Here is a 23,993-nt window from a genome sequence, read left to right on the forward strand (position 1 = left end):
AGACTGAACCAGGAAGAAATAGAAAATATGAACAGACCAATCACAAGTAATGAAATTGAAACTATGATTAAAAATCTTACAGCAAACAAAAGTCCAAGACCAGATGGCTTCACAGATGAATTCTATCAAACATTTAAAGAAGAGCTAACACCATCCTTCTAAAACTCTTCCAAAAAATTGCAGAAGAAGGAACACTCCCAAAGTCATTCTATCAGGCCACCATCACCCTGATACCAAAACCAGACAGAGATACTACAAAAAAAGAAAATTACAGACCCATATCACTGATGAACATAGATGCAAATATCCCCAACACAATACTAGCAAACAGAATCCAACAGCACATTAAAAGGATCATACACCATGACCAAGTGGGATTTATCCCAAGGATGCAAGAATTCTACAATATACGCAAATCAATCAGTGTGATACACCATATTAACAAATTGAAAAATAAAAACCATATGATTATCTCAATAGATGCAGAAAAAGCTTTTGACAAAATTCAACACCATTTATGATAAAAACTCTCCAGAAAGTGGGCATAGAGGGAACCTACCTCAACATAATAAAGGCCATATACGATAATCCCACAGCAAACATCATTCTCAATGGTGAAACACTGAAAGCATTTCCTCTAAGATCAGGAACAAGACAAGGATGTCCACTCTCATCACTATTATTCAACATAGTTGTGGAAGTCCTAGGCATGGCAATCAGAGAAGAAAAAGAAATAAAAGGAAGAGAAATTGGAAAAGAAGAAGTAAAACTGTCACTGTTTGCAGATGATATGATACTATACATAGAGAATCCTAAAGATGCTACCAGAAAACTACTAGAGCTAATCAATGAATTTGGTAAAGTTGCAGGATACAAAATTAATGCACTTGGGCTCCCCTGGTGGCGCAGTGGTTGAGAGTCTGCCTGCCAATGCAGGGGACATGGGTTTGTGCCCCGGTCCAGGAAGATCCCACATGCCGTGGAGCGGCTGGGCCTGTGAGCCATGGCCGCTGAACCTGCACATCCGGAGCCTGTGCTCTGCGACAGGAGAGGTCACAACAGTGAGAGGCCCATGTACCACACACACACACACAAAAATTAATTAATTAATGCACAGAAATCTCTTGCATTCCTATACACTAACAATGAAAAATCATAAAGAGAAATTAAGGGAACAATCCCATTCACCATTGCCACAAAAAAGACGAAAATACCTAGGAATAAACCTACCTAAGGAGGTAAAAGACCTGTACTCAACAAGCTATAAGAGACTGATGAAAGAAATCAAAGATGACACAAGTAGATGGAGAGATATACCATGTTCTTGGATTGGAAGAATCAATATTGTGAAAATTACCATACTGCCCAAAGCAATCTACAGATTCAATGAAATCCCTATCAAATTACTAGTGACATTTTTTACAGAACTAGAACAAAAAATCTTAAAATTTCTGTGGAGACACAAAAGACCCCAAATAGCCAAAGCAGTCTTTAGGGAAAAAAAAGGAGCTGGAGGAATGAGACTCCCTGACTTCTGACTATACTACAAAGCCACAGTAATCAAGACAATATGGTACTGGCACAAAAACAGAAATATAGATTAATGGAACACGATAGAAAGCCCAGAGATAAACCAACACACCTGTGGTCAATTAATCTATGACAAAGGAGGCAAGGATTTATAATGGAGAAAAGACAGTCTCTTCAATAAGTGGTGCTGGGAAAACTGCACAGCTACATGTAGAAGAATGAAGTTGGAACACTCCCTAACACCATACACAAAAATAAACTCAAAATGGATTAAAAACCTAAATGTAAGACTGGACACTATAAAACTCTTTGAGGAAAACATAGGAAAAACACTCTTTGACATTAATCTCAGCAAGATCTTTTTTGACGGACCTCCTAATGTAATGGAAATAAAAACAAAAATAAACAAATGGGACCTAATGAAACTTAAAATCTTTTGCACAACAAAGGAAACTATTAACAAAACGAAAAGACAACCCTCAGAACGGGAGAAAATATTTGCAAATGAATCAACGGACAAAGGATTAATCTCTAAAATATATAAATAACTCATGCAGCTCAATATTGAAAAAACAAATAACCCAATCAAAAAATGGGCAGAAGACCTAAATAGACATCTCTCCAAAGAAGACATACAGATGGTCAAGAGGCACATGAAAAGCTGCTCAATGTCACTAATTATTAGAGAAATGCAAATCAAAACTGCACTAAGGTATCACCTCACACCAGTTAGAATGGCCATCATCAGAAAATCTACAAACAAAAAATGCTGGAGAGGGTGTGGAGAAAAGGGAACCCTCTTGCACTGTTGGTGGGAATGTATATTGATACAGCCACTATGGAGAACATTATGGAGGTTCCTTAAGAAACTAAAAATAGAATTACCATATGACCCAGCAATCTCACTACAGGGCATATACCCAGAGAAAACCATAATTCAAAAAGACACATGCACTCCAATGTTCATTGCAGCACTATTTACAATAGCCAGGTCACGGAAGCAACCTAAATGCCCATCAACAGACGAATGGATAAAGAAGATGTGGTACATATATACAATGGAGTATTAGTCATAAAAAGAAATGAAATTGAGTCATTTATAGAGACATGGATGGACCTAGAGTCTGTCATACAGAGTGAAGTCAGAAAGAGAAAAACAAATATCATATATTAACGCATATATGTGGAATCTAGAAAAATGGTACAGATGAACCAGTTTCCAAGGCAGAAATAGAGACATAGATGTAGAGAACAAATGTATGGACACCAAGAGGGGAACGTGAGGGGTGGTGGTGGTGGTGGGGTGAATTGGGAGATTGGGAGTGACATATATACACTAATATATATAAAATAGATAACTAATAAGAAACTGCTGTATAAAAAATAAATAAATAAAATTAAATTTTTTTTTAAAAAAAATCTATGTTTCTACCTTAAGAAGCTAGTTTAAAGGAAAAGAAAGAGAAAATAAAATTCAAAGTATCTAGAAGAAAAGAAGTAAAAACAAGAACAGAAAACAAAGCAGAAAATGCAGAATAATAGAAAAAATTAATAAGGTCAAGAGTCTCTTTAAAGATTAATAAAACTGATAAATCTCTAGCAAGAGAAATTAAGAAAAAGAAAGAAGATAAAATCTCCAAATATTAGAAAAGAAAGAAGGTTCCTTATTACAGATCCTACAGATATTAAAAATAATAAGAATTTAGGGGTTTTTAATAAATTATTTATATTTATTTTTGGCTGCATTGGGTCTTCGTTGATGTGTGCAGGTTTTCTCTAGTTGTGGCGAGTGGGGGCTACTCTTCGTTGTGGTGCACAGGCTTCTCATTGCAGTGGCTTCTCTTGCTGTGGAGTACAGGCTCTCGGTGCGTGGGCTCAGCAGTTGTGGCACACGGAATTAGTTGCTCCACGGCATGTGGGATCTTCCCAGACCGGGGCTCAAACCCGTGTCCCCTGCATTGGCAGGCAGATTCTTAACCACTGCTCTACTAGGGAAGTCCAACAAGTTGTTATTTTGAACAACATTTTGCCAATATGTATAACAACTTACATGAAATACACACATTTCTTGAAAAACATGTGTTGTGTACATGCCTGACATTAAGTTTTTAATTGTAATGTTAAGTGCCTGACATTAAGCTTTTCATTGCTGAGGCATCCATTTCAAAGATATCTATCACAAATAAACATATTGCCAGCTGTATGACAGAGCAAAATAACTAGATAAGAAACTAGGCTACTCCTACTGATGAAATTCCCCTTTTATAAAGCCCTAGGTAGCCTAGATAACTGACCACTTTAGTGACCCCTGCCTTTCCCTAATTCCCACTCTTATGCTTTAAATTCACCAATAAAGAGTGAACTCACAAAGCCCTAGACATCTTACTCTCAGACTCTAATAGAGGCAGATCTCCAGGTTTCCTCTCTCTTTCTCTTTCTCCAAGACCTTGCTGTGTGGCCCTCAGGCATGTTGTGTACCCGCCAGGACCTGTGAGTAATAAATCTTATTCTTAAAAGTTCCCTGATCATTTCTTGCTGAAGTGCATCATGCAGTCATAATAAGAACCATAAGGGCCAGCCCAACAACATTGGCCCAGCCACAATACTGGTGAGGGTGAGGGGAGTGTTCTGTGAGTGAGGGTAGGGGAGGGTTCTGTAGGGCGGGGTGAGTGCCTCAGGCACTCCCAGCCAAGAACATCACCATCAAGAGGCGGGTAGGACACAATGACATAACTTATCAAAACTGACAAAACAAGGGAATTCATTGGTGGTCCAGTAGTTAGGACTCTGCCCTTCCATTATAGGGGGCATGTGTTTGAACCCTGGTTGGGGAATTAAGATCCCACACACCATGTAGTATGGCCAAAAAATAAAAGAGAAATTTTTTAAAAAGCAAAATATTTTTAAACAAATGACAAAACAAATAGAAAATCTGAATAGCCTTATATCTGGGATTTTTTAATATCAAATTTTTAATTTAAAAACTGCTAGGGCCCAATAGCTTTGATGGTGAATTCTATCAAACATTTAATAAGGAAATAATGCCAATTCTATAAAACTTCTTTCAAAAACTAGAGGAGGGAAGGAACAATTTCCAAGTCATCACATAAAGACAGGCATAATTCTAATAAAATAAAACAAGCACTATTTAAGGAGATAAAATTACAGACAAACTTCCCTCAAGAATACAGATTTTTAAAAAAATAATAATGATGATGTTGACCTTTTCTGAGCCTTCTGACTTGAATCAACTAAAGCTTGGACTCTGTCAACCACCCAAGCCCCTTCATGAATATGCATGTTCCCTTAGCTTAAAACTTCTCCAATCTTGCTGTTCAGGGAGACACTGCTTTGGGAAAGATCCCCAGTGTTCTCCTTACTTGCTACAAGTAGTAATAAATCTTCCCTTTGAAACCAAGTAGGACCCTGTGGGGCTCCTGAACATGGAAGCCTTTCTGGGTCCCCTGATTCTTGTTTGTAGGGAATAGGCTTCAGCCTCCATGACCTTCCCTGAGTTCCAAAGGGCAGGTTCAAACATTTGCTAATCAGGGAAGGGTGGGGATGCAGAGACAAGGCAGGAGCAGTCAAAAAACAATAGTGTAGCCTTGAGGCAGTGGTGTCCTGGTTCCACCTCAAGGAATACACATAACAATATCTTTGAGGTCTTCTGCAGAACTAAACCCCCATCAAAATAGACAATGTTAACTACTTGAGGAACATTCTTCATTCCAGAGAGAACGTCACAGTTTGATAACATTGAGAACCACAGAAGCTCATCAGGAAACCACCTAAGGACACATTAAAGGAGTGCAGGCCCTGTACACACCCTGATCCTTATTGGCAACCCCACCCTTGAACCATTGCTATAAAATTCCTCACCAAATCCCCCTGGGTTGGGACACACGGTTTTGAGGGCATGAGTCCGCTGTTTCCCCCTTTGCCTGGCAAAACAATAAAGCTATTCTTTTCTACTTCACCCAAAACTCCGTCTCCGAGATTCAATTCAGCACCAGTGCACAGAGGCCGAGTTTTTGGCATCACTTTCTCCCCATCTTTGGCTTTGTTGTGTTTTTTGGCTTGACACCCTCCAAGAGATAAACCAGTTTTCTGGTAACAGTTGCAGAGTTGATCCAAAGCCTCAGTTGTATTTTTATATATTCTAGCAATGAACAACTGGAAAATAATTTTTTCAATCACAAACTACTAAGAGAAATTTAACAAAAGCTATGGGAGACTGCCACCCATAAAAGCTTCAAAATATTGCCAAGAGAAATTAAAGAAGATCAGTCCTAAAGAGATGGAAGGATATACCATACCATGTTCACAGATTAGAAGACTCAATGTTGTTAAAATATCAGTTCTCTTCAAAATGATCTATTGATTCAGTGCAATTGCAATAAAAATTCTGGCATACTTCTTTGTAGGAATTGACACTATGACACGAAAACTTACATAGATATGCAAAAGACTTAGAATATCTAAAATAATCTTGAAAAAAGCCAGTATTGGAGGACTTACTCTACATAAGACTCATTTTAAAAATAAACTAATCATTTGGCACAAAAACAGACATATAGATCAATGGAACAGAATATGGAGCCCAGAAATTAACCCACTTACAGTCAAGTAATCTACAACAAAGGAAGCAAGAATATACAATGGAGAAAAGACAGTCTCTTCAATAAGTGGTTCTGGGAAAATCAGGCAGCTACATGTAAAAACATAAAATTAGAACATTCTCTAACACCATACACAAAAGTAAACTCAATATGGATTAAAGACCTAGATGTAAGACCGGAAACCATAAAACTCCTAGAGGAAAACATAGGCAGAACACTCTTTGGCATAAATTGTAGTAATATTTTTTTGGATCTTTCTCCTAAAGCAAAGGATATAAAAGCAAAAATAAACAAATGGGACCTAACTAAACTTAAAAGCTTTTGTACAGCAAAGGAAGCTATAAACAAAACAAAAAAACAACCTACAGAATGGAAGAAAATATTTGCAAATGATGTGACTCACAAGGGATTAATTTCCAAAATATACAAGCAGCTTATACAGCTCAATATAAAAAAAAAAACCCAATCAAAAAATGGGCAGAAGATCTAAATAGACAGTTCTCCAAAGAAGACATACAGATGGCCAAAAAGCACATGAAAATATGTTCAGCATCACTAATTATTAGAGAAATGCAAATCAGAACTACAATGAGGTATCACCTCACAGTGGTCAGAATGGCCATCATCGAAAAGTCTACAAATAACAAATGCTGAAGAGGGTGTGGAGAAAAGGGTACCCTTGTACTCTTTACGTGAGAATGTAAATTGATGTTACCACTATGAAAAACAGTATGGAGATTCCTTTAAAAACTAAAAACAGAGCTACCGTATGATCCAGCAATCCCACTCCTGGGCATATATCCAGGAAAGATTAAAACTCTAATTTGAAAAGATACATGTGCCCCAATGTCATAGCAGTACTATTTACAACAGCCAAGACATGGAAGCAACCTAAGTGTCCATCGACAAATGAATGGATAAAGAAGATGTGAGATAGATAGATATATATATATATATATATATATATATATATATATATACAATGGAATATTACTCAGCCATAAAATAGGATGAAATAATGCCATTTTCCAGCAACATGGATGGACCTAGAGATCTTCATACTAAGTGAAGTAAGTCAGACAGAGAAAGACAAATATCATATGATATCACTTATATGTATAATCTAAAAAATGATACAAATGAACTTATTTACAAAACAGAAATAGGTTCACAGACATAGAAAACAAACTTATGGTTAGGAAAAAGGAAACGGAAGGAAGGGATAAATTAGGAACTAGGGATTAACAGATACTCACTACTATAAATAAAATAGATAACCAACAAGGATCTACTGTATAGCACAGGGAACTATATTCAATACCTTGTAACAACCTATAATGGAAAAGAATATGAAAAAGAATATATATATGTATATATATGTGTATTATGTGTGTGTGTGTAACTGCATCACTTTCCTGTATACCTGAAACATTGTAAATCAACTATATTTCCATTTTTAAAAAGACAGTTCACAAAAGAAGATATAGGCATGGCAATAAGCATATGAAAAATGTTTAACTTCATTAGTCATCAGGGAAATGCAAGTTAAAACCCCAGTGATTACCACTTTATACCCACTAGAATGGATAAAATGAAAAAGACTCACAATACCAAATATTATCAAGTACATAGAGCAACCAGAACTCTCATATATTACAGGTGTATGTGTAACACAGAAAACTGGCAGTTTCTTAAAAAGTTAAACATACATTCACCCTATGACTCAGCAGTTTCATTCCTAGGTATTTATCCAAGAGATATGAAAACTAGGTCCACAAAAACACTTGTACAAAACTGTTTAGAGCAGTTTTATTAATTATAGCCAAAAACTGAAAACAGTTCAGATGTCCAACAGGAAAGTATATAAACAAAATATGATATATTCATACAACAGCATGCTACTCAGTCACAAAAAGGAATAAACTACTAATACACACAACAGCAAGAAAGAATCCCAAAAACACTATGATAAATGAAAAGAAGCTAGACACACACACACCAAAAAACACATAGTATATGCTTCTATTTATATGAATTTCTAGAACAGGCAAATCTAATCTATGGTGATAGAAAGCAGAACAGTAGTCGCTTCTGGGAGTAAGGGTGGACTGAGAAGGGACATAAGGCATTTTCCCGGGGTGATGAAAATACTCTGTATCTTGACAGGGTTGTGGGTTACATAGGTAAATGCGTTTGTCAAATTCTATTGAACCGTATGCTTAATATCAGCAAATTTCATGATATGAAAGTCATACTTCAAACTAAGCTTTGATGTTAGAAGTCAGAGTAGTGGCTAACTTTGGAGAGGAATAAGGAGTATTTGCTGGAGAGGGGACATGAGGAGGGCTTAGGGCTACTGGTAAAGCTACCACGTGTGTTTACTTTGTGATAACATTCATCTATATACTTTTTTTTAATTGAAGTATAGTTGATTTATAATGTTTCAGGTGCACAGCAAAGTGATTCAGTTATGTATATGTGTATGTGTATATATATATATATATATATATATATATAAATTCTTTTTCAGATTCTTTTCCATTATAGATTATTACAAGATACTGAATTTAGTTCCCTGTGCTATACAGTAGGTTCTTGTTGTTATTCTATTTATATATAATAGTGTGTATCTATTAATCCCATCTATATACTCTTTTTGTGCATCTTCTCTATGATTGTTATACTACAATAAAGTCTCAACGAAAGCCTCAGCCAACCACGGGGAGTTCTGACACAAGGATTGTCCCACATTGGGGTGAGAGGGTGTTTACATTACAGGCCTTTACACTCAATTATGGGCTGCCCCGGGAAAGCAGAATGCTTGGGGGAGAAGTGACCCTTCAGATGAGGCATTTACCTCAGAGTGGGCTGACATCTGAGGAGTGCTTGCTGCCAGCACTTCCAGCTAACAGCTGATAAGAATTCACTCCCAAAGTGGGGGAATTTGAGCAACTCATCACAATGTCTGCTATACATTTTGTTCCTGGATCTCCTACATGAACTTTCAATCAATTATAGAATGAAAAACAAAAAACAAAAAAACAGAAACAGTGCATTAAGAAAATTCCTCAATATTCTGGAAATGTAGTCTGTAGCTCATGAAAAACATTCCCATCAGAAAAAAAAAAAAATCTGACTACTGAGTTTTAGGACATTTATTTCAAGAGGGGGTTTTGCCTATTTATGTCTATCAAAAATTATGTGTGTCTATGACTCAAACTTCCTCTTACCCTTTTCACTTTTATGCATTCATATTCTCTCAAATCATTTATTCAACAGCAAAATCTATAAATCTAGTTTAATCCCAATGAAAGTTCCATTATAGCTTTCTTTTATGAAACTTCACAAACTAACCTCAAAGTGTTTATGGAAGAGTAAATTTGCAAAAATAACTTTAAAAACTTTAAGATATATAAATGGTGTGGAAAAGCATGCCTTACAAAGTATCAAAGCATAATATAATGTTACAAAACCCAAAGAAGTGTGGCCCTGGCACCAATATAGGCAAATAGATCAGTGGACCAAAGTAGCAATTCCCAATCACTCATGCATATATGAAGTTACATTTTAATAAGTAGTAAAATTAAGGAATATTCCATAAATGTTGTTGGGACAATTGATCTGGCAAATGCATTATTATCCAATCTTATCAAAAAAAATCAGAAACAGTTCATATTCACTTAGAATAGATAACAATAGTGTTTAACCAAATACATTTGCCTGGGCCACCTGGGCATCCCTCAGGACATAAGAAAGTGGGAGATAAATTCTACAAATACTCAGGGAGCTGTCATATCAATTAAATTTTTAGGGGCTTAATAGTCTAGAGCATGCTGGACATTTCCTCCAAAGTAAAGGATCGATTATTTTACTTTGTATCTCTCATCAATAAGTACAACACAAAACCAGCTTGTTCGAGTTCTGAAAGGATATGCCATACCTGGGACATTACCCATTTTCTATGGAGTCCAAAGCAGGAAAGAGAAAGCAAGCAGGCCCAGGTTGTGGTGCAAGGGGCCCTGCTTCTTGAATCATATGACCAGTAGTCATTATTGCACTGGAGGTCTAAGGAGTGGGAAAAGATGTTGTGTGAACTTTGTGACAGCACTAGCGAGAGAGCAAGGCCCTACCCCTGCAGTGGAGAATTGTACATCTTACAAACAACAAATTCTGCTGTTCTACTGAACTATGGTAGAGATGGAGAGCTTGTTCCTGGAACATCAAGTGCACCACTGTCCAGAACTGCTGATCATAAGCTGTCAGACCCACAAAATCATAATAAGGCCCGAGGGCCCAGCAGCAGGCCATCATGAGAGGCAAGTGGAACATCTGAGGTTGAGCATGAACAGGGACTGAGGGTTCAAGTAAACTCCATGAGCAGGTAGCTAGATCTGCATGTCATTGTCACCCACCACTATTGCACCAGCTCACACATACAGCCACATAGCAGTTACTTTATAACTAGCTCACCATGATGGTTAATTTATGTGGCAACTTGACTGGACCACAGGGTGCCCAGATATTTGAGCAAATATTATTCTGCGTGTTTCTATGAAGGTGTTTTTGGATGAGATTAACATTTAAATTGGTAGGCTTCTCACCTTCTGAGATGGCCCACACTCTATGGAGTGCATATCTCTCTCAATAAATCTAGTTCTTACCTATCAAAAAAAAAATTGGTAGACTGAGTAAAACAGATTGCCATCCAGAATGTGGGTGGGCCTCATGCAATCAGTTGAAGATCTGAATAGAACAAAAGGTTGATCCTCCCCTGAATATGAGAATTCTCCTGCCTGATGGCCTTCAAACCGAGACATCTGCTCTTCCTGGTTCTACAGAAATTTCTGGCCTCTTGACTCAAAATGGAACATTGGTTCTATATATTTTGGATTTGCCAGCCTCAATAATAGCATGAGCCAATTCTTTATAATAAATTTATGTATATATATTTATACATATATTTATGTATATATACAGGTATACATATACATTATAGATATAGAGATAGAGATGACATAGATATAGACATAGATATAGATATAGATATAGATATAGATCTCCTCTATCGGTTCTGTTTCTCTGGTGAATACTGACTAATACTCATGAAGGGAAAAATGATTAAGCTTGGTCCATGGATTGGTCAGCTCAGTATGTGGGTGTAAGCCTAAGTAGACAGTGGCCAAATTATATTCCTATTCAAGGGTGATTCTGAAAGAGAACAGTGAGAGGAAATCCTCCCATTGGGCCAAGCTTTGGGTGGCACATCTGTTTGAGATTAAAAAAAGGGGGTGGGGGGAATGTGGTCACTAGAGAATATCTTAGTACAACTGATCAAGATTTTGGAAGGAGAAATACTGGAAGACTGGGGTCAAGAAAATCTCTAGTAGGAGCATGTGGATGGACATATGGAAATGGATTCAAAGTCTGAAGGTATTGTATTGCATATAATCCCTAAAGAGAATCTATGACAGAAAAAGCACTAAGCACACAAGTAGATAAAATTATTTGATAGTAGACATAACGTCAGCTTCTTCATTGGCCATCCCTTGCATTGGGCGCATGGAAAGGTAGCCATGGTGGCAGAAATGGAGGCTATGCATGAGATGAAAACCATGGGCTCCCACTTACCAAAGTTGATCTAGCTATTGCTACTGCCAAATCTCCTATCTGCCAACAACAGGTCAACCCTAACTTCCTGTTACAGGACTCTCAATGAGACCGTGGTAGTTTGTCTCAAATGTGGCCACCATCAATTCCTCTCTTCCCTTTATGCACATGCCATCCCCACCATCAAGAGGTAGAATGTGTTCCTCCTTTCTCTTGGATCCAGGCTGAGCCTTAGTGACTCACTTACCAATAAAAATATAGACATTCTGGGGAATTCCCTGGTGGTCCAGTGGCTAAGACTCCACACTCCCAATGCAGGGGGCCTGGGTTCAATCACTGGAACTAGATCCCGTATGCTGCAACTAAGAGTTCGCATGCCACAACTAAGAGTTCACATGCCACAACTAAAGATCCTGCATGCTGGGCTACCCTGGTGGTGCAGTGGTTAAGAATTCACCTGCCAATGCAGGAGACATGGGTTCGAGCCCTGGTCTGGGAAGATCCCATATGCCGCAGAGCAAATAAGCCCATGCGCCACAACTACTGAGTCTGCGCTCTAGGGCCCACAAGCCACAACTACTGAGCCCACGTGCCACAACTACTGAAGCCCGTGTGCCTAGAGCTCATACTCCACAACAAGAGAAGCCACTGCAATGAGAAGCCTGTGCACCACAACGAAGAGTATCACCTGCTCGCCACAACTAGAGAAAAGCCCGCATGCAGCAACGAATACCCAATGCAGCAAGAAAGAAAGAAAGAAAGAAAGAAAGAAAGAAGGAAGGAAGGAAGGAAGGAAGGAAGGAAGGAAGGAAGGAAGAAAGAAAGATCCTGCATGCCACTACTAAGACCCGATGCAGCCAAATAAATATTAAAAAAAAAAATACAGGGCTTCCCTGGTGGCGCAGTGGTTGAGAGTCCGCCTGCCGATGCAGGGGACATGCGTTCGTGCCCCGGTCCGGGAGGATCCCACATGCCACGGAGCGGCTGGGCCCGTGAGCCATGGCCGCTGGGCCTGCGCGTCCGGAGCCTGTGCTCCACAACGGGAGAGGCCACAGCAGTGAGAGGCCCGCGTACCACAAAAAAAAAAAAAAAAAAACAGATATTCTGTAACTTTCAAAGCTAAGTTGTAAGAAGCCTTGCAACTGTTACCTAGACCTCTCAGAATGCACCTCTCAGAACGGACCTCTCAGAAACCTCTTTCCTGGAACTCTTGTTTGAGAGATACCAGCTGTCAAATAAGCAGCTTGAGACATCTACCCTGAGATGACCATGCTATGAGAAAACAAGCCAACTATAGAGGCCCTGAACAACGAGATGTCACGGAGAGAGAGAGAGAGAGAGGCCAAGGTACACAGAGACTCCAAACATCTGAGGAAAAAGCCTCCTTAGAAGTGAATCCTCTAGCCTCAGACACCCCAGCTACAGCCATGTGGACCAGAGACATACTGGCCAGCTGAGTCCTTCCTGACTTCCTAAACCAGGAAATCATGAGTAAAACAGAATTGTTATTTTAAGTCACTAAGTTATGGGGTGGTTTATTATACAATAATAAAACCAACCAGCCATTCTCTTCACACCCTCTCTACCATTTGTTGTTTGTAGATTTTCTGATGATATCCATTCTAACTGGTATGAGGGAACCCTCTTGCACTGTTGGTGGGAATGTAAATTGATACAGCCACTATGGAGAACAGTATGGAGGTTCCTTAAAAAACTAAAAATAGAACTACCATACGACCCAGCCATCCTGCTACTGGGCATATACCCTGAGAAAACCATAATTCAAAAAGAGTCATGTACCACAATGTTCATTACAGTTCTATTTATAATAGCCAGGACAAGGAAGCAACCTAAGTGTTCATCAACAGATGAATGGATAAAGAAGACGTGGCATATATATACACTGGAATATTACTTAGCCATAAAAAGAAACGAAATTGAGTTATTTGTAGTAAGGTGGATGGACCTAGAGTCTGTCATACAGAGTGAAGTAAGTCAGAAAGAGAAAAACAAATACCATATGCTAACACATATATATGGAATCTAAAAAAAAATGGTCATGAAGAACCTAGGGGCAAGACAGGAATAAAGACACAGACCTACTAGAGAATGGACTTGAGGATATGGGGAGGGGGAAGGGTAAACTGGGACAAAGTGAAAGAGTGGGATGGACATATATACACTACCAAATGTAAAATAGATAGCTAGTGGGAAGCAGCCGCATAGCATAGGGAGATCTGCTTGGCAGTTTGTGACCACCTAGAGGGGTGAGATAGGGACAGTGGGAGGGAGGGAGATGCAAAAGGGAAGAGATATGGGGACATATGTATATGCATAGCTGATTCACTTTGATATAAAGCAGAAACTAACACACTATTGTAAAGCAATTATACTCCAATAAAGATGTTAAAAAAAAAAAGAAGATGTGGTACATATATACAATGGAATATTACTCAACCGTAAAAAGGAATGAAATTGGGTCATTTGTAGAGATGTGGATGGATCTAGGGACTGTCATACAGAATGAAGTAAGTCAGAAAGAGAAAAACAAATATCATATATTAATGCATATATGTGGAACCTAGAAAAATGTTACAGATGAACCAGTTTGCAGGGCAGAAATAGAGACACAGATGTAGAGAACAAACGTATGGACACCAAGGCAGGGAAAGTGGCAGGGGTGGTGGTATGATGAATTGGGAGATTGGGATTGACATATATACACTAATATGTATAAAATGGATAACTAATAAGAACCTGCTATATAAAAAAATAAAATAAAATTCAAAAAAAAAAAACCCAACCAGCCAGTTCGTGGTATTTGACCACATTAGACCCCTTCCACCTTGGAAAAGGTAACAATTCATTCTTACACTAATATGCAAATATTCCAGGTAGGGGTTAGCCTCTCCTATGTGCAGGCCTGAGAGCTTGGAAGGTATTTGACCCACTGTCCCAGCATCCCACATTATATCACCTCATATCAAGAGAACAACAACAAAGGAAGTACAGGAGTCAGCACGTGACCGCAGAATCTACTAGCTCATACTATACGAAGAACTCACTAAAATGACAGATCAGAGGCAATACCTTGCAAGGAGTATTGCACAGGAGTGCCATCCTTTAGAATGTTGTACTTTAAATCGTTGACCTTTAAATGGTTCCTAATAGATCCCTAATAGGTTGAATACATGGGTCCAGGAACTAAGAAGTGGAAGTAGAAGTGGCCCCACTTACCATCACTCCTGGTGACCCACTTAGGGAGATTCTCGAAGTTCTTGGAGAAGCTTCCTGTTGTTGCAACTCAGGGCTTTTCAGAGTTAGAGGAATATCTCCACCAGCAGACACAGGTAAAGTTCCACTGATCTCCATAGTGCCTCTGCCTCCTGAGCCCTTTAGCTTCTCATTCCATGATAACAGCTGTCCATAAGAGGAGTCGTTTGATGTGAGCTGCCCCAGGAAGGGGACATGACTTTGGGCCAGGTAGCTGTCTATGGCAATCCTGAAGAGGACTGGCAGCTAAGGGCTAGATGTTGACAGCATTCCCAGCAGTTAAAGAAATAAGACTTTCTGTCCTGTAGGAGAATCTGAGCAGTGCATCGTACTAGTTCTTATCTATCTCACATTGTATTTGGAGAAGATAATATGGGAGACCTTATATTTCATATGTAGATATTTATACTTGACCTCAATAAAATTCCTGATAGTTGTAAAAGCAAACCCAAGAGGTCTTATTTGAGCCTTCCTTGTAGAGACTGAAAATGTTAGTGAAAAAACAAAGGTTTTCAACTGACCAATGGAGCAGAGTGAAGGGTTCCAGAAACAGGCCCAGACATATAAAGTCAACTAGTTGACAAAGGTGACCCTGTGATTTATTAAAGAAAGGATAGTCATTTTAATAAATAGTGCTGGGTAAATTGGATTTTCATCTGAAAGCTAATGCATTTTGATGCCTACCTCACATCATACAAAAAAGTTAACTATAAACAGATTATAGATCTAACTGTAAAGGATAAGCTTTTAGAGGAAAACAAGTTGTTAAACATTTCCCAGCACATTGATATCCTACTCTCCCACCAGGTCACTTTTCACCCTTGAGCCACCCAGCTCCTTCTTCCTCAACTGATGAGCACTGAGAAAATTAACACCGTAAGGTGTAAGCTCATAACTTCTGTCAAATAATAAACCTACCTGAATTTATGCCCATATTCTCTATTTTCTCTCTTATTAAAATAAAAGCTCTACCTCTGTCCTATCAAAATAAAAACAAGCAAGTAAAAACAAAAAAACCTCCACTTTTGTTCTGTGCCTCAGTTTCCTTACCTATAAGCAAAGTAAGACTAATAATAGCTCCTGCTCCATTGTAGGAGTAGGTAGTATTAAATTAGTGATGGTAATAATAGTTAAAATATTGACTGTTTCATGACAAGCATTAAATAAAGTGTTAGTTACTACTCTACCCAGCACATATCTTGAGGAAGTTGACTCTATGATCTCCACTTCCTCACCTCTCATTCACTTTTAAAATCAAATCGCATTGCACCCATGCAAAATCTACTCTAAAGTCTTCCCGTTGCATGCGGAATAAAATTTTAATCCTTTACCATGTAATCTACAAGACCTTTCCCTTGTGATCCGGCCCCTGGTCATCTCATATTTTCTCTTAATTCTTCCATTCTGTCAATCACTATGCCTTAGATTAAATGACCTTTTTTTTACTTCCTCCAATATTCCAACGTCATTCCTGTCTTTGTAATTGGGGTTTTCTTTTTTATTTGCCTCCCTCCATGAGCCACCATGAAAGTAGACATCATGTCTCTTTTCGCATCCATCAATCCCCAAACACCCAGAATAATGTCTGCTACATAATAAGTACTCAAAAACAAAATCTGTGTGGACAGCAAGAATTAGTTAATGAAAAACCCATTCTAACCTGGCTTCCTTCCATATCATGTTTCCAAATCCAGTAGACACGTAGACACATCTCTTCACGTGTTATTCTATTTTCTCTGTTATTCCACAATTCACTCCATGAAACTCTCCTCTTTGGCTTTTGTGAGCCCAATGTTTCTTGATTTTTCTCCAACCCCATTGTGTTTTCTCCTGTTAAATATTCTGTGCAGGTTCCTCATCCTCTCTGGATATCTAAATTTTGAGTGTGTCAGGCATGGCTGGAGCCTGGGAATTATCTCTCCCTAGGTGCCCATGTCATCTGTGTCAAACGTGACATGTCGCTTTGGTATGAAGATTGCCGTGAACAAATCAGTTAGAGGGTGGGGAACAGTTCTGGCATTTTTCCATCCCAAATGGAATTTCTAGTTAGACACTTGAATCTTCAGAATAGGTAAGATGATTTCTTCATGTGTGTGATGGAAGACAGGGAAATCCCTTATCAATTCACGGCCTTGCCTTTGGGGTTTTGTGATAATCTCAGGCTCTGGCTGTCTGCCCTTCTAGCCTGAATATTGCTTCTTTTCTCTGCCCAGGCTTGTCTCCCGCTCTTCCCTTAATCTGTCATGCGCCAACTCCCAGCACCTTTGTTCTCACACTACATCCTCTCTGAACCTCCTATTTGTAACATCTATCATGTACTCTCTGCAGGCACACACAGGTGAGGTAGGACAGCAAGGCAATCATGCATGAGAAGAGGAAAAGCAATTAACATCTGTACATTTTATCACATGGCCACAAATCACCTCCCTGAATGGATTTAACTCAACATAATTTCTCTCATTCACCTGCCACTTCTGCATGCTCCCTTCCAGTGTCACTGTACCCTTCCTGCAGAGGTTAGCCAAAGAGACCAGACTTGCCACAGAACCACAATGTCTGAAATCTAAAGAAAGGACCAACAGAAATGAATAAGTACATCCACTTCTTATATTCTCTTTCTGGCCAATCCAAACACTATTTAATCTGTATGAATCAGGGCTGTGTTTTGAAAAGGGCATCACCTTAAAACACAGGAAAGGAATTGAAGGCCATCCTTTCAGAAAAAAATATTTGACTAGATGTTAACAGGCAGAGAACTCTACAGATGTGAGTTTCTCAAACATTTTTGCTTGGTAATAGATGTATTTTTCCCTTTGCCTGATACTGTCCCTTTGTTAGTATAGTCAACAAAAGAAGTGGGGTGGGGGGCAGGGAGAAAGACTAACCTAGTTATTCTTGGTCCAGGTACTTTCCTGGGCAGATGTATCTGTCAGAATTAGGAAGCTGATCACCAGTGATGGAAGATATGTCTTCACCAGGAGAAGCTGCCAACAGGTTCTTTAGGATTTCTGATTCTAGAAAATAATGGGTGGCAACAAAAAATTATGACCTGAATTATTTTATTTACTAAATAATTCCTGTTCATAATTTAGTCCAACTTATTCTGAACTACCTCAGCAGAAAGAAATGTTAAATTATTTGCAAGTTCTGTATGTACCTAGCTTACCTCCTGCAATCAAGGCTATAGTTCAGGAAGCTGCCTTGTTTATTTCCTTTCTCCTACTTTAGCACTAGCACAGGGAGGGATTGTTTTATGGTTTATTTTTCCAGAAGGATAATGCAGGGTCACGCTGCACCAAGTTCCTAAGAGAAAACCAACGTCAATAATACACAGGAGATATAAGCCTCATTACCCCTAGAAACAGGTAAAAAGAACAAGAGACATGGCAATAAACCCCACATTTAAACAAATCTGTGGAAGATGAAAATTGGATGGAGTGGTGACTGGTTTAACTTAGTAAAGGAAGGTGAACTCTAAATACCCATAGTGAGGACAACAAAGAAAGGCAAGTTTATCCACTCCATACATTGGAATTGCTGGTTTGATAGTCGGTCTCCCCCAACAAATCCATAAGCTCCTCCTCGAGGGCAGGATGGAATCTGTCATCACTCAGGTTTTCATCCCAGAACCTAATAAAATGCTTGGCTGATAATAGGGGCTCAAAAATTATTTGTGCGTAAAAAGAGTGAATATATTAATGTGTTGAAGTATCTACTGGTAGGCCTATTTACTTAATCAGCCTTTAAAATCATGTTCTATGGTCAAGATTTTCCTTAGGGAGCTAGCCTGACATGACAGCTTTATTATTTAGACAGAATTCATGAAACAAACTAGCAAGAGACAACAAAGAGATAGTTTTCTTTTGCTACTATAACAAATGACCAAAAACTTCGTGCCTTAAAACAACATAAATTTATTATCTTTCAATTCTAGAGGTCAGCTGTGTTTGTTTCTGGAAGCTCCTTTTCCTTGACTTTTCCAGTTTCTAGAAGCCACCCACATTCCCTGGTTCACAGCCCCCTTCCTCCATTTTCAAAGCCAGCGACTGTGGGATGAGTCCTTCTCACAGTATGTCTATCTGATCCTTGTTCTATCAACACATCTGTCTCTGACCCAGCTATGAATGTTTCTCAACTTTTAAAGATATGTGTGATTAGATCAGACCTACTTAGATAATCCAGGATCTTTCATGTTAAGATCCTTACCTTAATCACATCTGCAAAGCCCCTTTTCATGTGTAAAGTAATATAACACACAGTTCTCAGATAAAGATATGGACATCTTTGGGGAGCTATTTTTTGCCCACCACAAATGTCTTCCATCCAAGTACCATTGGAGTACTTGGGCAAATGCCCTCAGCACCTCTTAGAAGAGTCTTGCTTCCCTGAAACAAGATCAGTGTCAGCCATGCTCAGCTGGGAAGGAAAATCCCTCCATAAACTAAATCATAAAATACCACCTCAGGGCAAGCCCCCAAATGTCCCCTCTCCTAACAAGACTTGATCTGACTTTAGTCATGTCTCTCACAGGGATCACCTGACTGACTACGTACCTCAGGCTATATCAAGCTGACCCATTTTTCTTTTTCAGAGAGACAAAGATACTAACCATGCAGAACCATGCATCTACTAAAATATGTTGAAGACTGAAAAGGAAAAAATGTAAATTAGCCCTCAGAAGAAATCCTTTCAGTTCATGTTTCATTAGAATAGTATCTTTCCACAGCTAAAGGTCATTCATCAATCTAGTTTTTGTTAGAAGTGTTTTCTTTTCAATTTGGTGATGGGTTTTTTTTTTGCCCTCACTTCCCCACTTTGCTTTTCTCTTCTCCCACCATTTGGAATGGGTTAATGACTTTTCTTTGCTGTCTTCCATAGTTACTGGATAGTATTTCTCCCAATCCAAACACTCCTGACAGTGAACTCATCTTCCTTCATGACCTAGTCTTCCTGTGTCTTCCTTGTCTTTTCTATTTCACAGCACCTGCTCTCAGGAGACTGTGTTCAGACAAGCACTGGTTGGCTGAGTTATCATTACCATTCCAGCACCATGACACCCACCGTCAAGAGGGGCCCAAGACATCTATTAGCATTAACCTCTGAAGAAAGGACAGCAGTGTTTTTCAAATGGCTATAGAGTTCACTTGAGATTTGATTGTTTATTACAAACTAAGAGGTTCTTATTTTGATTCTCTGAGATTTGAGTGTAGGAGCGCACATGAGATTTCTTCAAAATGCATCGCTCCTATATAGGCTATGCTGCAACTCAACCTTCTTAGAAACTGACACTTCAAGTAACAATATGATTAAACTTACATTTCTTGGGGAAGAGGTATGTGTGATTTGAGAATGAAACCTATACTTGCTATACTAATTTCCCCAGGTAATCAGAATTATGAAATGCTGCCAGTTGAAAATTTCCATTTCCCAGCACTTGGGAAACATTTGAAATACAGGACAAACCCTCCTACTAGGAAGTTTGGTTAAGGTGTTTAATTAAAATTCTAAGCTATCACAGAAATCAGACATTAAGTCTGATTCTTCAACCCCTCCCACAGTGTGTTTGCCACATCTTCACTGGTAGCTGGCCCACTCTCTCCATAAAACACCCTCCTGCACAGCATACACTGAGCCTTAAAGTGGCCAGGAAAGTCCTGCCCGAGCTCCACAGCTAAACCACCACCTCCTCTCTACTAACCCTGACCTTGGCTGCCACTGCTCAGGGTTTCATTGTTTTCCTTCCCAGGTACTAGAAGGGCACAGGCCACCTACTAACTCTTCTTTGACATTCTTCCTCTCCACTGGAGGCTCTCATCACCTACATTCCTTTCACTGTGACCATCAAAAGGGTAACTTATTCATGAGTCCTGTTACTGATGGTTACAATTTTGTTTCTCCTCCCCCACCCTCCCACCCAACAATGTGTACTTCTCCTTGTTTTTGTCAGGTACTTTCTTTCTGTCTTATCTCAAGACTTCTTCTTTGATTCACGAATCAATTCACGAATTTCCTAAATTCGTGCCTGTGAGTTTATGCAGGTATCACTGTAGCATTACACTGTAAATAACAATAGGCACAAGATCCATGCTGAAAAATATAAGGGTTCACTTGCTGTAAATGTTATACAGGATAACACACAGAGAATAGCACACAGAAGGCTAGTACCTTGACTTCTGAGCAACAACTAGGGCATCTCTGGAGTCAATCAGGATCCCGTCTTATTCATAATTGGCTTGCAATATTTCAAATTTCTAGGAACTAAGTGGTTGATAATCTATAGTACTTACCACTATGCCTATCACATAATGAGCTCTCAATAAATGACTCTTGGGGAATTCCCTGTGGTGCAGTGGTTAAGAATCTGCCCGCCAACACAGGGGACACGGGTTCGATCCCTTGTCTGGGAAGATCCCACATGCCGCGGAGCAACTAGGCCCGTGCACCACAGATGCAGAGCCTGAGCTCTAGAGCCCGTGAGCCATAACTACTGAGCCCACGTGCTGCAACTACTGAAGCCCGCGCACCTAGAGCCCTTGATCCACAACAAGAGAAACCACAGCAATGAGAAGCCCACACACCACAACGAAGTGTAGCCCCTGCTCGCCACAACTACAGAGAGCCTGTGCACAGCAATGAAGACCCAATGTAGCCAAAAATCAATCAATCAATCAATACAAAATAAATAAGTAAACAAAATGACTCTTGAATGGATAGATATATTAATGAATTCACAGTCTGGGAAGAAACTGGTGAGACTTATTTCAATACACTGTACCTGAAAGTTCTTCCATTACTTCAAAGTCAGAATATGTACGCTATCTCTTGAATGAGTGCCAACCATTTTGAAAAGAAGTTGATAACTGAGTGTAGATTAAGGTAAAACCCAGTAGTGATGACATACCTCCATGCTGATTGGCTTCATTTTTCTTCTGCATGTCACAGCTCCCAACCTTCCTGTCAGAAGTCATTCTGTCCTCATTGAAACCATTCTTCACGGTCAAGGTATCTGCAAGGAAAAACACAAACAACAGAGAAAGCTAATACTTTGTATTTGTTCCTCTTGAAGAGAGCTCACAGGTTAGTCCTTCTCCTGTTTTGTTTTGTTTTTTCAACATCTTTATTGAAGTATAATTGCTTTACAACATTGTGTTAGTTTCTGCTGTATAACAAAGTGAATCAGCTATATGTATACATATATCCCCATATCTCCTCCCTCTTGTGTCTGCCTCCCACCTCCCTATCTGACCTCTCTAGGTGGTCACAAAGCACCGAGCTGATCTCCCTGTGCTATGCAGCTGCTTCCCACTAGCTATCTATTTTACATTTGGGAATGAATACATATCCATGCCACTCTCTCACTTCGTCCCAGCTTACCCTTCTGCCTCCCCTTGTCCTCAAGTCCATTCTCTACATCTGCATTTTTATTACTGTCCTGCCCTAGGTTCCTCAGAACCTTTTTTTTTTTTTAGATTCCACATATATGTGTTAACATACTGTATTTGTTTTTCTTTCTGACTTACTTCGCTTTGTATGACAGACTTTAGGTGCATCCACCTCACTATAAATAACTCAATTTCGTTTCTTTTTATGGCTGAGTAATATTCAGTTGTATATATGTGCCACATCTTTATTAATTCATCTGTCAACGGACACTTAGGTTGTTTCCATGTCCTGGCTATTGTAAACAGAGCTGCAATGAACATTGTGGTACATGTCTCTTTTTGAATTATGGTTTTCTCAGGGTATATGCCCAGTAGTGGGATTGCTGGGTCATATGGTAGTTCTATTTGTAGTTTTTTAAAGAATCTCCATACTATTCTCCACAGTGGCTATACCAATTTACGTTCCCACCAACAGTGCAAGAGGGTTCCCTTTTCTCCACACCCTCTCCAGCATTTATTGTTTGCAGATTTTCTGACGGTGGCCATTCTGACTGGTGTGAGGTGATACTTCATTGTAGTTTTGATTTGCATTTCTCTAATGATTAGTGATGTTGAGCATCCTTTCATGTGTTTGTTGGCAATCTGTATATCTTCTTTGAAGAAATGTCTCTTTAGGTCTTCTGCCCATTTTTGGATTGGGTTGTTTGTTTTATTGATATTGAGCAGCATGGGCTGCTTGTAAATTTTGGAGATTAATCCTTTGTCAGTTGCTTCATTTGCAAATATTTTATCCCATTCTGAGGCCTGTCTTTTCATCTTGTTTATGGTTTCCTTTGCTGTGCAAAAGCTTTTAAGTTTCATTAGGTCCCATCCGTTTATTTTTGCTTTTATTTCCATTTCTCTAGGAGGTGGGTCAAAAAGGATCTTGCTGTGATTTATGTCATAGAGTGTTCTATGTTTTCCTCTAAGAGTTTTATAGTGTCTGGCCTTACATTTAAGTCTTTAATCCATTTTGAGTTTATTTTTGTGTATGGTGTTAGGGTGTATTCTAATTTCATTCTTTTATGTGTAGCTGTCCAGTTTTCCCAGCACCACTTATTGAAGAGGCTGTCTTTTCTCCTTTGTATATTCTTACATCCTTTATAAAAAATAAGGTGACCATATGTGTGTGGGTTTATCTCTGTGATTTCTATCCTGTTCCATTGATCTATATTTCTGCTTTTGTGCCAGTACCATACTGTCTTGATTACTGTAGCTTTGTAGTATAGTCTGAAGTACAGGCGCCTGATTCCTCCAGCTCCGTTTTTCTTTCTCAAGATTGCTTTGGCTATTCAGGTTCTTTTGTGTTTCCATACAAATAGTGAAAAATTTTGTTCTAGTTCTGTGAAAAATGCCATTGGTAGTTTGATAGGGATTGCATTAAATCTGTAGAATGCTTTGGGTAGTATAGTCATTTTCACAATGTTGATTCTTCCAATCCAAGAACATGATATATCTCTCCATCTATTTGTGTCATCTTCAATTTTTTTCATCAGTGTCTTATAGTTTTCTACATACAGGTCTTTTGTCTCCTTAGGTAGGT

At 39.0% G+C, this 23,993-nt stretch overlaps 1 protein-coding gene across 1 annotated transcript in view; it reads right to left on the minus strand.

Moving 5' to 3' along the window:
• ZPLD1 (zona pellucida like domain containing 1) overlaps positions 1 to 23,993 on the minus strand; it is a 481,064-nt gene that overhangs the window by 447,313 nt on the left and 9,758 nt on the right. The window contains exons 2-3 of the mRNA XM_004272088.3: positions 21,931 to 22,035; positions 17,915 to 18,043 (exon numbers count right to left, since the gene is read on the minus strand). The gene's annotated coding sequence lies outside the window, so the exon portion shown is untranslated. The remainder of the gene's footprint in view (positions 1 to 17,914; positions 18,044 to 21,930; positions 22,036 to 23,993) is intronic.

This window comes from Orcinus orca, chromosome 5 (assembly GCF_937001465.1).
Source record: "Orcinus orca chromosome 5, mOrcOrc1.1, whole genome shotgun sequence".
NCBI classification, from domain to species: Eukaryota; Metazoa; Chordata; class Mammalia; order Artiodactyla; family Delphinidae; genus Orcinus; species Orcinus orca.